The sequence below is a fragment of the Diorhabda sublineata genome, chromosome 4, assembly GCF_026230105.1.
Source record: "Diorhabda sublineata isolate icDioSubl1.1 chromosome 4, icDioSubl1.1, whole genome shotgun sequence".
NCBI classification, from domain to species: Eukaryota; Metazoa; Arthropoda; class Insecta; order Coleoptera; family Chrysomelidae; genus Diorhabda; species Diorhabda sublineata.
Window position 1 is genome coordinate 7,606,676 of NC_079477.1, and position 17,248 is coordinate 7,623,923.

The 17,248-nt window shown below is 31.9% G+C and overlaps 1 protein-coding gene across 2 annotated transcripts in view; it reads right to left on the reverse strand.

Annotated features, from left to right (window-relative positions):
• LOC130442451 (aminopeptidase N-like) overlaps positions 1–12,925 on the reverse strand; it is a 38,348-nt gene extending 25,423 nt beyond the window's left edge. Inside the window, exon 1 of one of the 2 annotated variants that reach the window (XM_056776570.1) lies at positions 12,646–12,925. The gene's annotated coding sequence lies outside the window, so the exon portion shown is untranslated. Of the gene's footprint in view, positions 1–694; positions 890–12,645 lie in introns of those variants that run through there. The other variant, XM_056776569.1, reaches the window with a different exon arrangement.
• Between the last annotated feature and the right edge of the window lie 4,323 nt (positions 12,926–17,248).

Consider the following 17,248-nt stretch of genomic DNA (forward strand, 5'->3'; position numbering starts at 1 on the left):
CTATAAATTTTCTATGTAATCTTTAATAATTAACAATTGTGTCTTTCACGTATATTACATAACACAAAATGTTTACAAATGGTTTTTAAGATTCACGTGCTAGTTAATCTATTATTTTGGCTGAATTAAGGTCGTTATGCTGGATATCCATAATAAACTTCGTTATTCATTAAAATAAATAAACCAGATTGTTTATTCAATGAAATAAGAGCAAATTTATAATAACAAAAAAATTAGTTTTACCATTGAAATTAAGTAGAAGTTTTTACCATCCACATTGACGTTCATAGTTATTTTCAGTGTTTCACATTTTATTACATTTGGTATTATATTATTTTAGTTTTTCATTGTAGCGAATCATATGCGAATTAGAGCGAATAAGAGTTTCAACCTGCCATTCGAAGGGGGCTAAAAGTAGCGATCGTCTTTTCCCGATGAAGAATGTCGAATATAAATTGAATTTGACTTTCGATTGTAGTAAAAATATTCACTATATCATTAATAATATTTAAGAAATTAGTTAGAGAAGTAAATAATTCAATATTTAATTGCAGACTTTTAAAAACTTACAAAATGACAAAATTAAATTGAATAAGAAATAATTATCGGTTCTGGATTTTAAATATATACTATTTAAAAAACTAACAAGTGTAAAAAAATATGAAACTGAAAGTAAAAGTAAATAAATACTTACAAGTAATTTTAATATCGGTGTTTGCAAACACTAACAATCAAAATAACTATTCTTATTAGACATTTAAAAAGCAATTGTTTAAGTTTACATCACTAATTTATTTTGTTAACAATAATAACAATATTCTGATAAATTTAAACACTAGAATAACCTTGTTGTGTATAGATGCATGTAACGAATGCCTCATGGCGAATTTAGTCGAAACTACCTGTGGTTGATGATTGTAAACAAGGCTAATAACAGGTTAGTATTAAGAATGAGTGAATGCCGTTGAAAATATTATTTTAATAATCAAATAGAATTGAAATTATGTAAACATCTCGCAATAAAACTAGTTTACATTAAAAATATGCATACCTGGTAGAAACAACTAATTGATACGGAAACATTTCTTGAATTTTTCTAATCCAGGTTTTATAATTCATAATTCTGAGTACAAGAATTGGAAGAAAAGCTGTTAATTAATAGAACTAATTTTCTCGTAATATGTACAATAAAAACATGGTAGATTAACAATTTACAATTTTAGTTGTTTTCATAAATACGAGGATTGCCTGAGAAGTTTCCGACCTAACAAAGGAACAATACATCTTTTTCCATAATTCTTTTACTTTCAAATATAACTTCTTTTAAGTTAATACACCTTTTCCAGCAATACTGTAACCGTCCAAATAGTTGCTGTATTCCTCTACAAATGGCGCGTGTGATAACGGGAAAATTTAACAAGTCACTGTGGGCCAGATCTGGTAAATTCACTGGGTGGAAAACCAATTCATGAATTTTAGCAATAGCGAGCCGAGCCGAGCCATTTCTTCAGCTATGAAAACAAAAAATAGTCACATGGATCTATACGAACTATACAGCAGATGAAGGAACAGCACTTGAGAGCTGAGTTTATGTACTAGAAAATTAAAAAAAAATAAAAAAAAGAGCTAGTTTGACAAGTATCAAAACCGAGCTTTTGTACTAAAAAATACGTAGGAGGCCAGTACTGCTATAAAAAGTATAAATTATAAAAATAAAGTGTTTCTAACTTTTTTATTTTTTCCTTGATTCCATTTCAAACGCGAAGATGATTGGATACAAGTTAATTAACCGAGTACCCTCGTAATGATATTTGTCGATTTTAGAAAGGCGTTTGACACAGTTGAACTTCCAGCAATTTTATCAGCCCTGCAACAAAGTAGGATGGACTACAGATACGCAAAGATCATTAAACAACATATATGAAAACGCAACTCTAAATGTAAATCTCCACGAACCAACAAATAAGATACATGTAGGACGCGGGATTAGACAAAGAGATACTATCTCTCCTAAGCTCTTCACATGTGTGTTGGAATACTCTTTCAAAAAATTAAACTGGGAAGGGAAAGGTATAAATATCGACGGTGAGTATCTAAACCACCTGCGTTTCGCAGACGATATCGTCATAATCACCGACAATATGCAAGACGCTCGGCATATGGCCACGGATTTGAAAAGAACCACAATGAATGTTGGACTAAAAATAAATCTAGACAAAACCAAATTTATGATAAATCTGGTAATAAATGATAACATAATTATCGATGGAGGTGAGATAGCGCAAGTATATAACTATAAATATCTAGGCCATGAAGTGAGAATAGGAAGAGATAACCAAACGTGTGAGATAAAGCGTCGAATACAGTTAGGATGGATAGCTTTTGGCAAATTGAGTAGTACCTTGAAATCAGACTTACCAATAAGCCTAAAGAGAAAAGTATATGAGCAGTGTGTTATACCTGTGATGTCCTATGGGGCAGAGACGACGCTTACCCTCACGAGACAAACTGCAGGAAAGATGAGAGTGGCGCAACGGACAATGGAAAGGGCAATGTTGGGAATTACGAGAAGGGATAGAATTACAAATGAGAACATAAGAAGAAGAGCAAACGTTAAGGACATTATTGAAATTATAGCCCAAAAGAAATGGAAATGGACAGGCCATGTAGCCCGAATGACGGATAATAGATGGACGAAAAGAATGTTGGAGTGGAGGCCAAGAATGGATAAGAGAAGTAGAGGCAGGCCGCCGCCAACAAGTTGGAGTGACGATGTAAAGAAAATTGTAGGAAATTGGATACATACAGCTCAAGATAGAGATAGATGGTTTAAACTAGAGGAGGCCTATATCCAGCAGTGGATGGAAGATGGCTGATAGATGATGATGATGAACCGAGTACCAGTTATAAATAGTCTAACAGCACTTCGTAAAGAAGAATTCTCAGTCAGGAACTCTAGAGTGACTCTGAATGGAAGAAATAAGGAATATAGATCTCCTCAGAACTGAAATAGACGCATCAAGGTCAGTAGCAAAAATCGTGTGGCTTCATAGTAGATTATTGTCAACCAAACAAATAAAAAAACAAAAAAAAATAAAACAAAATCTCTTAATCAATATGAAAAAATAGAAAATATATCCTTTTCCACAACTTCATATAATTTTTAAAACCATATACAAACTTAGTTATTTGAAATTTAAGTTTCTTTTAGATACACCTATGTTCTATAGATCTCGAAAAAGCATTCGACAGACTCAAATGAAATAAGAAAAATTCTAGAATACACACTAATAGAAAAAACTAATAGACGGAGTCAGAGCCTTATATAAACAGAAAAAATTAGTCAGAGTTAGGTAAGAGGTATCAAATATGTTCGAAATAACAAAAGGAGTGAAGCAAGAATGTATAATAAGCCTTTTATCAATTTCTTTAGTGTTAAAGCAACTGGAAAATGGAAGACATACAAATTCGGGCATGCTTTATGCAGATGACATAGTAATAATGGCAGAAGATGAAAGAACTCAAATTTAAAAATATACAGTATAGATAAACGAACACAAAACTAAGAAGATGATAGTAAAACGAAAAGAGAAGACTCATAAGTTAAAACTAATAACATCAAAAATAGAGTCAGAAGTTGTAAATATATTGGCATGAAATTAACACAAGATAAAAGACTGAAACAAGAGATAAACGCAATTAAAATTAGTCAAAAAGTATCTTCCAAAAGAAATAAGAATAGAAATGTATAATAGTTGTAGCCATATCCATATTATTACTCAGATCAAAAACACACACTCTTACACGGAAACATAAAAGCAAAATATGAAGTACGTATCTAAATAAATGGAAAATGAAACATGATACGACAAAATGAGGAATATCATTATAAGAGAAAATTGGATCTTGAAAATCAATTCATAGCAAAATCGAAAAAGCTACGTCATAAGACAGTACGAAGAATGATTAATAGGGAAGATGTGAGAAGCACGAACATACAAAAACAATAAAGTAAGACCAAGGTGGAGCTGGACAGAAGGAATAAAAATGACAGAAAAGGAGGTATGATATGGCAGGTAATAAAACAAAAGACACCGAATAAGAAAGAATAGAAATAGCTGTTTTGATTTGGTTTGTAAATATGTTCAGTATAAACATGAGTATACTAAAACAAATTTGTAATTAATTTTGGTTAAAGTTGCCACGTTGAAAGTTTGCTAACTATTTTTGATGATTCGCTTTTCTTCTTGATTTCGAATGTATTGGAATATTTTTTGACGTACTCAGTTTTATAAGTCAAAGAATATTTTCACAATACTAATAATTAAATAAAAGTCATAAGACATTAATGAAACCGACTCTGTACATTTTTTACACAATTAATTTGTTGCTATCAGGTATTAGCATATTTAAAAATAACAAATTCCAAACTAATTGCCAATGATGATTTAGCAAAAGCATGTTAAGAATTTTACTTCGATTACTAAGTGAGTAAGAATTTAGTTATACATACAAGGGTTATCTAAATTCTCAAAATGGAGCCTAAACGTCGAAAATACATCGAAAATCAACAATATGAGCATGGTTATGTTAGGTTTGCGCCGTTCCATAACCTAACCTAACCTAATCATGGATGAAACGTGGGTCCATCACTTAACACCCGAAATAAAAATCAATCAAAACAATGGACTGAATAGGGAGGACCGGCTCCAAAGAAGGCATAGATTGTTCCATCTGCAGACAAGGTCATTTCGTCTGTTTTTTGGGATGCACATGGGATAATTCTAATTCACTATCTTGAAAAAGGAAAAACTATTGACGGTGAGTATTATGTGAACTGATTGCAACGTTTGAGCGAAGAAATCAACCAAAAACGGCCGCATTTGACTAAAAAGAAAGTGTTGTTTCATCAATAAAATGCACCAGCTCACACAGCCAAAATTAATGAATTAAAGTTTGAATTGCTACATCATACGCTAGATTTAACCCCCTCGTATGATTTTCTGTTCCCAGTCTTGAAAAAATGGCTCGGTCAAAAATTATCAAATAATGAACAGGTGATGTCGGCAGTTAATGACTATTTTGAGGAGATTGACAATTCTTTTTATAAAAGGGTATCGAACTTATTGATCGTCGCTGAAAAAAGTGTATAGAGCTAGAAGGTGATTACGTTGGAAAACAAATATATTTTTTCCAAAAATTTTGTATTTTCTTTGTTGGGCCAGGTAATTCTGGGACCATCCTCGTATGGCAAAATTGTGCTTCTTATTAAGCAAATAAAAGTGGAGGCAAAGTAAATGGCTAAAATCGCTTCAGCTATAGAATAATAGAGAAATAGAGATAGAGTGAAAGACTCCGGAGCATTACACCTGGGAGAGTATGAAATAGAAGAAGATGATCTCTGGCAGCTAGAGCTATCCTACATTCTGAACATTCTAAAAGGCGTGGGATTAATAAATCAGCTGTAAGCTGAGGATTCCAAGGGCCACAGCAAGTAAAAGAGACATAATAGACCTTTTAGGACGCAGTGTACATGACACTCTAATCACATACATACAACATCCACCAACTTCTAATACGTCTTATGCTTCCGGTAGTAACTTGGAATAATATAGTACGACCACAGTATTAACTGATGCTATAATTTCATTAACCACAATTTTGTTGACTGCTTTGCGTTATTATAATCAATTTTTTTAACTGTGCTGGACCTACTATACATCAGTAAGTAATGTTTTGAATCAAAGAAATCAAACGTTTTCCACGCCGTGTAGAAAATCAAATTGCCGTATCAACTGTCGAATCTATATCAATCACAGGTTCATAAGCTTTTTTTCGATTCGGGATTTGATCCGCGAACAAAGCTATCTTATACCGACGGCTTTAAGTGTAGATCAACAACAATATTGATATAATTGTTGCAATTTCAGAATAGGAACAAATTACAAAGAAGTTTTACACATAACAGTAAGTCAACAAAAAATAGCATAACACACGCAAACGATTAGAGATAGTAACGTAAAAGAATATTCAATTATAGATAATTATGTTGATTGTTTAAACAAATAAACGATACCTAATTCAACATCCTCTGTCAAGTTTAATATAAGGATTATTGTGGAAGAAAAAAATAAATAATTGTAACACAAGCAATTGACATACAAGTGTTAATATTTATTGAAAATATCTCTTGTAATAAATTAACGGTTAGTGATAACATGATTTGTAGGGAAATCACTCATTAGCTCGAGTTACATGACCCAATTTAACCACGTGATCTGATTTCAACTGAAAATGTCCTTTATTGATATACACAAAATATAATCTTTTGTTTTTTTTTATATTAGAACATTGAATGGTTAGGTTCTATAATCAACTCTAATGAAATCATGTTCTTATTTTGAAAAGTGTTTGATATATCTTCCAATAAAAAATCAGAAAATCCAGCTGATTTCTTCAAAGAAGCCGCATATTTGCATGAAGTGGAATATTTTGTTTCATATTTATATTCAATTAGTTTATTATTAGACAATATCACTTAGTAAAAAAAGTTTCTTTAAGAAAACAAACTGCGTATATAGTATTATTACGACTGAAAATGTTTAGAGACAGCTCGATGTGTTTTAATGAGTGTGGTTTTTAACATTAAAAACATCAAAATGTTTATTATTTATTGCTAATTCGAATTCTATGATATCATCACAATAAATATGAATAGAAAATCAGTGATATTATTTCAATAAATAACTTGTTTTGTCAAAGATATTTGAATTTAAATTGATAATGCAACCCAACAGGGTTTCATCTTATTTATCAAAAAACCCCAAGGATTTCTACGCAAAAAACGATAGTGAGGAGCAGGCTTTTAGATGAGGGCATATCACGAAGATATTAAGACGATAATAATACTCAACGACTCAGTTTGATTATAGAACGAATAAAAAAAAACGGATGCTAGTCACACCGGCATATACAGGGACTTCTGCAAACAATTTTGAACTATCTATTACCATTTTTGCACGTACCGTTTATAATGAATTATTGTAATTTACAAACAGTGCAATATTAACCGAAGTGTTTGTTTCTCTGAGTGATGGTATGCGTCGTCAAAATAATATTGATTAATAATGATTATTGCAACTATACCTTAAGAACTTATTTGACGAATGTGATTTATATCGTATTGTACAGTGTATTTAGAATTTGATGACGAAACTGTTGGCCTCATAATGAAAGATAGATAATGACGGTTGTGTAGCGGTCACATTTGTTGGCACAACATTTCAAACGTGATATGAAGTTGTCTAACGCAAAGTGCTACCGCTATCTTAATTCAGGCCTTAAAAAAACTTCAAAGTACAATCCTTGGTAAAGCAGTAATCGATTCGGAAAGAAAGAACAGGATTTCTTTCTATTTCATTTGAAACGTTTGATGATAATTTCCGCTCTTTTATTTCTCTTTTAAGAACCAATGTTTCTGGTTTTTGTGTTTTGAAAAAAATACTATTGAAAAGAATATATTAATTTTAATAAAGTGTGATGACTTCAGAAAGGCTATAGATAGGTATTGGGAATATTTATGAGCTATGAGGATGATCATAGAAGTACTTGATCCAACAAAGAAAACACAAAAAATATATTCATTTTTCAATGTAATCTCCTTTTAGCCCCAAACACATTTACCAGCGATTTTCAATAAGCTCGATAACCTTTTTATAAAAGAATCGTCAAACTTCTCAAAATAGCCAAGTCCGGGAACGGAAAATCATCCAAGGGGGCTAAATCTATCAAATAGGGTGCATGATGTAGCAATTCAAATTTCAATTTATTTTGGCCATTGCAATAACGGATGTGTGAGCTGGTGTATTGTCTTTATAAATCAATTTCTTCTAAGCCGAATGCGGTGATTTTTGTTGATTTGATTAAACCTTGCAATAAATTCGCGTAATACTCGCCGTTGATAGTTTTTCCTTCAAGATAATCAATAAAAATTATCACAGGCGCAACCAATAAGCCGATACCTTGACCTTGCCTTCTTTGAAGCCGGTTCTCCCTTTTCAGTTAATTGTTTTGATTATTCTTTTGTTTCGGTGATGTGACGGACTCACGTTTCATCCATGGTTATGGAACGGCGCCAAAATTCGAGTTTTTTTCTATGAAATATTGCCAGAAACTTGACGGAGTCGTCACCTCATATGGTCGACTACTACGATGCTGGTCTTCGCAGGTAGTAAGGCCTAGTTAAAACTTTGCTGTCCAATATTTTATTATTGATAACGAAGGAAAAGTCTCACTCAGAGTAGAATATAGTTCAACTTTTATATTGGTTGGACTAATGACTTTCAAAGTATTGCATCATACGATGACCAATTTTTCCATGTTTACAAATTCACTGGAAACGTTCACTATTGATGTCTGCAAAACAAATACTAAAGAACGTGGCATCTACTTTCTAATACAGTGTTATTTTCAAGCAGCTACCGCCATCTATACGTAAAATCGGGACTCCTGAAACCATCCTCGTATAATAGAAAAATGAGTAAGCTCGTCAATTCGTTGATAATATATAAGGGGCTCTATTTGAAGTACTGATGTACAATATTTTGAACACTCTATCATAAGATAATGGAACACCAAACATCAAGATAACGTAACCTAAATAACTGCGGTTAACTTGACTTGTCAAAATTAAATGGGTTAATCGAGATTAAACTCATGCTATTTCGACAAAAAATGGAACATGTCAATAACGGCAAAACTTAGGTGCACGAAACCTTATTAAAAGTTCATCTTATTTTAATTTTATAATTTTAGTTTTTAGATGAATGTTCAATTTTAAAATATACAACCTCGATAAAAAGATATTACTTTAATCAATAAGTGTTTGCTGAGAAAGACATTTGGAAAAATCTAACTCTTGATATAGCCACTTCATTAGTTGTAACTAGCTTTTTTATAGTTCTTGTTTGGAAAATTTAAATGGTGCCTTATGATTTGTATAAAGTTTTTATACCTCGACGAGAAGTGATTAAAATGTAAATAAGTTTTATTGTATCTATATACATGCAATATAATTCAAATACGCGCGAGTCTTGAATTATAATTTTTTGAAGGACGCTTACCCAATTTCAAGCTAATTGACGATAACATTTCTAATAAACTATTCCAACAAGACAACTTATTTATCAATTAATTAAGTTTAATTTGTTGTTTGGTCACTAAATTTGGAAATTATACATTGTAATACGAGGCTATCTCTTCTCAGTTTTTATATTTATATCATACCATCATATTTTCACTGGTTTGTATGAAAATGTATGTCAATATCTCTATACACCTCTGGCACTTATCACAATGACGATTTTATAAGAGGATTGTTTGAAATGTTTGCAATCTCATATAAGTTTAGTTATAAATTTGTGCATGAGGTGAGAGATTCTCTTTCTCTCGCAATTTTTTATGCTTACTTTCTGTTCTACAATCGTATAAGAATCGAAAATAAATTGCTCGTATACAAAGATATATTCATACCAATTTTGTCGTAAAGAATTTAACTATGAGGCTGCAGTAACCCGTCAAATACAAAGATTCTCTAAACATTCCAATCCAAAACACTCCATATGTTAAGTAGAGCCCCTGGTACATTACTAACCAACTAAATTTGACTCAATTTGACTACAAAAGAGAGCTGTTAGATACTTACTCGGAATAAACAGCAAGGCGCACTACTGGGACTTCTTTAAAAAAATATTAATAATTCTGACTGTTCCTTCTCTAATTTCAGAAAGGTCGTCGCACGGCTATCCACTTAGGAACGTGGAGTACCTACTCCATGTTCAGAATTAGTTAATGGCTCAATATTTTACAATGTAACAAAATGCACAATCACTTGCCAATTGAAATAAAATCTATATCATCTTTTCCCGTATTCCATAATAATTTGAGGGCATATTTACTGGAAAGTGCCGTCTACACTGTAAACGACTTTTATTCTAATAATAATATTTATTTCCCGGCATGCTGCATACTGGTTTAATTTTAGACTTACTAATTATCTCCTATTACTATTACCTATAATTTTGTTCTGGTTTTCTTCTGTATATTGAAATTTTCTTTTAATTGTATCTTTATTTAGTTATTTTTATGTTTGTGTCTTAGTTTTTATATACATTCGTCTCTAAATTGTAACAATTTTTTGACAATAAAGCATTTCTCTCTCTCTCTTTCACATACACATACATACACAATTCATAACAATTTAAGCATACTACTAATCAAAGAATTAATAAAGAACTATTCCACAAGATCCAAAAATCGATCCAATGGCCACAACAATTATTTAGTAACTAATTTATTCAACCAGTCACTAGAAAAGAGAAAATTGTGGAGAATATGGCCAGAAAATCTCCCACCATAAATACTCTCAGAGTACCGTCAATGGATGGTTCCTGACTCACTTTAGTGAATGCAATAAACCACACTAATGAATGAGCTAGATCAAAAAAGTTGATTTCTCAGGATAGATTAACGCCAAAATACATTTATCGGATCAATATAGACTAGACTGAGTATTTTCACCTTGGACCAAAAGCGCATCCGGATGAATATTTTCCAGGCTTTATTGATGCGAATCCTCGTACATTAATGAAGCTATCAATCAAATATTCAATAACCTTTCTTCACTAACATTAGTCTAATTCTGATACAACATTTTCGATAGTTTAGTGAGTGACATAGTTTTCTAAATATAACCTAAATTATCATTATCATGACAACAATGCCTCAAATCTTTACATCTCATACTATAAAACTTTGTAGCACTCTACATTTAAAAGAAATTAGATCTCCTAAATAATATTACTCGAATTGAATGAAGATGTGCCCAATCAACCCCATCGCATTTTTACTAAGGCTTTTGTTTGGTCCAAGGACCCATTTATGAGACTCGATTTCATTCTCAAAAGAAACTGCATCAATGGTATTCGTTGGACAGGAAGCTTTCTGCAACGTTGCATCATTAATTACAGTCACCGTATAAGTATACTGAATACTCTGTTTACTCCACCACTTCACCAACACTCACGATTACACTGTGTTGGTGTAGTGTGTGTAAGCAGTGTATTCATTATGAATATCGTCAAAGGTTACAGAAATTCCAATTTAACCTATAGTATAGTAATTATCCCAAAAAGACAGATTCAAAAGAAATTATTTAAATAAACGTACGACAATAGTTTATAACATACATGAATTCTACCTTTAATGATCCTAAGCTTTTGACAATAGCAAATTGTACATATTCACTATTTATTAAAATTAAACTAATGGATTTAGATGATCAGTGTTTAATAATTTATCAATTAAAGAAACCAAGAGAAAATACACAGAAATCCGAAAAATCATATCAAATATTCTTGCGTAATAAACTAAAAAGAAACAACGAAGATGTGTTGTTAGGACAGGATGAAGAACTGGAACAGGAAGAATATATAGAGAGGGAAATAGAAAATGTGGATCTAGTGGAGAAACCAACAGATAAAGAAATCTTAGGACAGATAGAAAATTTTAAAACTATAATAGTGCAGGAGAGAATAAGATTCCAGTTGAAATTATTATAAAGGAATATATGCAGAAATAAATTGGTACAATAATACGGAAAAATGCGTGAGATGTGGAATAATTCAATAATCCAATATTCAACAACGAAGATGAAAGTGGGTGTGGAAATTATTGTGGATGTGTTATGTGCAAAGTTTTGACTACAGTTGTGAGAAACAGATTAAACGAGTACTGAAAAACAATGTGGGAGAATACCAAGGAGGTTTCAAGAAAGGAAGATGGGTCAGATATTCACCTTAAGATGATAATTGGAAAAAGCTATGAACGAAATATTAGGATACTCGTAAAGTAGAGTAACGTGGGACGAAACCTGTATCATAGAAATTTAGAGTTCCAAAGGGTTTAAAGACGATATAGCAAGATACGAAAAATGGGGTTCATTAATCACCATAAACAGCAAATAATTGCATATACAGAAACCAGAGCAAATGATGAAATGAAAAGAGCATTCTGTAAACTAGACAAACTGAAATAAATAAGAGAATAGCGAGATTAAGTCAATGGTGGAATTTTTAAGTAAGTTAATAATGTCACGGGACTTATCTGGAGCAACATATATCGAACAATAGTAACATAGGTTTTATGGAAAAGACAGGTGCTGAGGGAATAAAAACAAACGAAGGATTTTGGTGAAATAATAAAAGGATGCCAAACACTAGACATGTAAAAGTAGTGATAGAAGAAGGAATAAGAAAAATTGTTGGATGCAGTGTTAACACTGAATTGGAAAGCAAAATTTCAGAAACTTTTTCTATTAAAAACCTTTTTTTTCATAAAATTTTAATAAACCAATTATTGTTTTGAAAAATTTTGAAACATATTTGTTCTGATGCCAGATTAATTTTGAAAATGAAAATATGGATATGATTTGTTGATTACAATCACAACTGTCTTAAAATCTATACGAATAATAGAAAAAATTTAAGATTTCAATAGATTAATTTTTTCTGAGTCAATTCTAATGATAGTGGCCAAAAATTCGTACTGAAAAAATGATATACGTAAATAGACAAAAAAACTAGGTACCTGTTATCTACACAAACATAATCACCACATGATTGAATTTAAAAAAAAATAAAATATCACTCGATAAAATCCCCACTTCGATAAATTTCAATTTACAATAAACCGCAAATAACATTCAACGAACCGTTCAATGTTTTTATACCAAGAAACAACAACTTTTTGAAAGACCACTATTGTTGAGTATTTGATCAAAGTTAAGTGCTATCTAACATTTACTAACACACACACACACACACCAGTGGTAGATCAACAATAATGAAATATGGATTCAGTATAGAATGATGCGATACCAGCTTAGCATATAAATGTTATATAAGAACCATCGCATTTAAAAAAAAATCCTTGAAAGTCTCTAACTATTAGATCAGGTACACATACTGGTCGACTATTTCACGATAAATAATTGGTTGATATTTTAATTTGTAGTTTTGATTGCTGACAGGGTTTTCGATAATTAACAATCACCATGGAAAGCAGTTAAGTGTGACAAACTATACATATTTTGTCACATCGTTCTAACCAAAATAAGTTGAAAATGCGCAATTATTTTAAAAGGCAGTTCTACTGGTTATACAGGATGATAACTTCAGAATAATAACACATTGGAAAGCTTATTTCTAAATGTCGATAATTTGAGATATTTTAATTTTGTCTGAAAATTTGAATCGAGACTTGAGCTGTGATTGTTCTTGGATCCATAATTAGGTAACATTTAGAGTTTCAGAACAATTATTTATTGTACAACGAATAAAACAAATGCATGAACGTAGTCTAGTCTCATCTCATTATTGCACATATTCAAATGTTTGAGGCATTGAGGTATCACACATTCTTTGAGTACTTCTTCTTATCCTTTCTTCTTTGATCAAGATGATTCGAATGTTACTTTCTCATCTCAATTCTTCCTATTACACTCAAAACTAGAAACGGAATTAAAATACGTATTACCTTAACCTATTTTCATATTTCATTTAACATTGTAATTAACACCTAGATTTGAAAATTTAGGGAAGTTTCGCATCAATACATATCAGGATTAATGACCCTCATGGCGTTTTAGGCTTGAAACATCTGCTCCTGCATTAATTGAGAAATAGTCGGAAATGATCCTCGAAAACGTGGCCTGTATATAAAACTGAAATCGATAATTGCAAAAATCTCGCTATATCTTTTGTCATGGTGCTAAATTTATTTACTCCAACGAACTGTTTTGTACATTTTCCATTTCGGTGATTATCTCAATGAATGTTTCATATATACACTTTAGAGTTTCTCTATTGAAAATAACATGTCACATGAAATTAAAAAGGAATTTTACCCCAAATAGGTTAAAATGAATACTCTCAGAAAATTATGAGGGGTCTCCTCTATAACAACATTTCCTTAGCCCTTTATTTTTGGAGACTTCACTCCTGCAAGAAAGTGGAATTATTAACCCTCTCTTCTTCTATTCGATCAAGAACATTTCTTAATGTCGAATCTCTTTCTATAACCAAAAATACCTACGACATCACCATTTTTAGCCTAGACTGCTAATTAAGAGTGGAATAAAATAAGATACAATACACAATACAATACACCATACAATTTCGTGTCTTTCCCTTCCCAGCCAAATGTTGATGCAACTCAATTTTTTCAGGGAGGCAGAGCTGATCCGTCGATGTTATTTGTCGGTAAATGGAATATGTCGTCGTTTCGCAAAATATTGCGCTTCCAAAAATGCTACATTTGAGTAGGAGAGGGAACCGGACCGGTTAGCAGCTGCTCTGCTGTGCGCATTTTATGCCGGGCTGTTAGAGTAAAGAGAAGGCCTAAATTTCCGCACAGCAGTTGATTCGTCTCTAGAAATTTCGAAATGTAGGTATCGAAATCAAATGTTCAAAGAGGAGCCATTTAACGGTCAGTTGAGATATTTAGTACATCATAAAACGGCAATTACTACTAGATCTTGGCTCCGTATTATACAAAGTGGCTATCTATATATTATTAATAGACTATTTGCACTTTTATGTAAATATTCACTTTTCTTATTTTGATGTCTACATATTGTTTATGTTATGTATTGTACGGTTTATTATGTATATTCAAATGTGTACATATTTACTAATAGCCTTTAGATTCAAAAACTTGTGAGACAGTATAATAACTACATGGGCGCGCTGTGTTTAATGAGAAAAGTATAGATATTTTCTACCACAAGAGCTGAAATTCGGTAATATAATAGTAAGTAAATAAGTTAATAGAAAAAAATATCCAGCTTTCTATTTAGTGGGGGAAAAGTGTCCAGCTGATGCATTCAAAGAAACAACGCGCCCGAGCGAATGCCGATTCGCAGTGTCTTTAATTGCATCGGCTGGACACTTTTCCTCCACTTAATATGAAGCTGGATGATTTTTTCGTTTAAGTTATTAACTTAACTATAGGTTTACTAAATTTCAGCTTTTGCGGTATAAGATTACTCAGTGCGCATTTTTCACTTCTTTACGTGAAAAGCTAGGGCATAATCCCCCACTCTACATTCGGCTGGATACGTTTTTTCTTTACTTTGTAACATATTGTGAATGTTAACAAAGCTTCAGCTTTTGCATGTGTGGGAGGCTGCCACTGCTACACCATCCGGAAGTCCGCGAGCTGGAGGTCCATTCGTTCAATAATGATACCAAATAAAGCTTAGGACAAGTTTTCAGCTTTTGTGGTTTTGGTCATCAAAAACGGTCGCTGGCTCTCGGACTAATATGCTTACTGGAACTACCTGCTAAGATAAGTATCGATATATATGTTTCGTTAAAAATACTAAAAGTAAAAAACAAGTTCAATTGGCTTGTTTTTCTCTAACCTCAATTGCTGCTCATCAACATCTTCTTCGGGTATATTCAGTTCAAGTGCGGCTTGGTTATCAACAAGATTCTACTGACTGGTGTTGGAAGTTGGTCAACAATACATCATAACCCGTTGAAACTTCTCTCCCACCTACGCTGGAATAACTATTGAACACAATTTTTTGCAACTGGGCAATTACATTTTTGTATCGTCTTCATTCTCAGGAACCAGTGCGGTATCGTCATCAACCAAGCAAAGAATAGCTGTTTCCTTCACAGTACAATTTTTTATGAACTCCTGAAATATTTCTGTAAGAGTTATGGATTGTTAACCTTTAGGCATAGCCCTGGCCTTCAGATAGTATTGTAGAATTATTTATTCAGTCAAAAACACTACATGGACATACATAAGTATCAATTAAAAATTCATAATCTTCGGATCTATAATTTAAAAAATATAAGTTCTGATTTCGCAATTTTCAAGGCCTATAACACATAAACGAGGGATCGTATTAGAAATTTTTTTCCATGTCACAGTATTATTTTCACGTCATCTACTCCCTTTCGAATTTTTTGCATCAAGTCCTGGAACACACATTTATCTATCCTCAAGTAGTTCAAGATCCCTTACGAGTGTTCAATATCTAAGGCTGATTTCTCCCATAATTCTAACCTAAGTGCAATAGAATAATATGTATTCGTCTGTAATTCATTCAAAATAAAACTTTTTGTAGAAAATGTTGAGGTAAAAGAGCTTGGATACATTTGGTATAGTGATGGTATAATTGTGGTTCTTTGAAAACTCTACTCATGGTATTGTGGCTAATATCTTTTAGGGTGTTGATAACATTTTTTTACGCTTGTTCATGGGCGCTCATCAGTTTCATTAAGAATTTCTAATATTATAATTCTAGCGACCAGGAATTGACCTGTATAGATTGAATTAGATAGAGTAGATTGGAAAACAAAAAAATGTATTTATGACAATATAGAGTTCGATGAAGGTGATGAGAGAACTTAATTTGGACAATCAGAGTGGGAATATCAGATAAAAGAAAAAATGCAGAAATGAAATCTAAAAAGCCATAGGCCTTGTCAGTTTCTCATCTTTTGGTATATTTCAAGACATTTTAGAATATTTGACATATTTTGTTGAATTTAATAATTTGTGAAAGCTTGTATCAATATGCAAAAGCTGGTCTAAGCCGTGTATAACTAATAAAAGATTGAACAAGTTCAGGAACTATCCCTGCGCTGTTTATTGGTTTCTTCAACAGATATTTGAAGATTAATTTTTTAAAATGAAATAAAACATCATGTCAGTGAAAGATGATATTAGTATGACAAATTATTTATGAAAAAACAGATCAATTTATTCATCACCTTCGTCACTCTTCATATGAATTAAAACGTACATATATAGATTCGAATATAATAAGTTAAAAACCGGTAGCGGCTAATTTATTAGTTAAGCTAATTTTCTTGTTGACTTCAACTGAATAATGGTCATGTGTCAGACGCAAAAATCAATTCGACTCACTATTTGTTCTCCACATTCAAAATTTTGTTCTCGTCAAAAATCGTCTCCAAACTATAACAAATATTTCTTTAAGCGATTATTGGTCTTGCGCCAACTCCGTATTCTTCTTAAGACCATTTCTTCTATTCCCGACAACACAACACTCACGTTGCCTTTTTCCGGTATTATATATATATATATATATATATATATATATATATATATATATATATATATATATGTACTTCACATAGGTGCTTTAGGC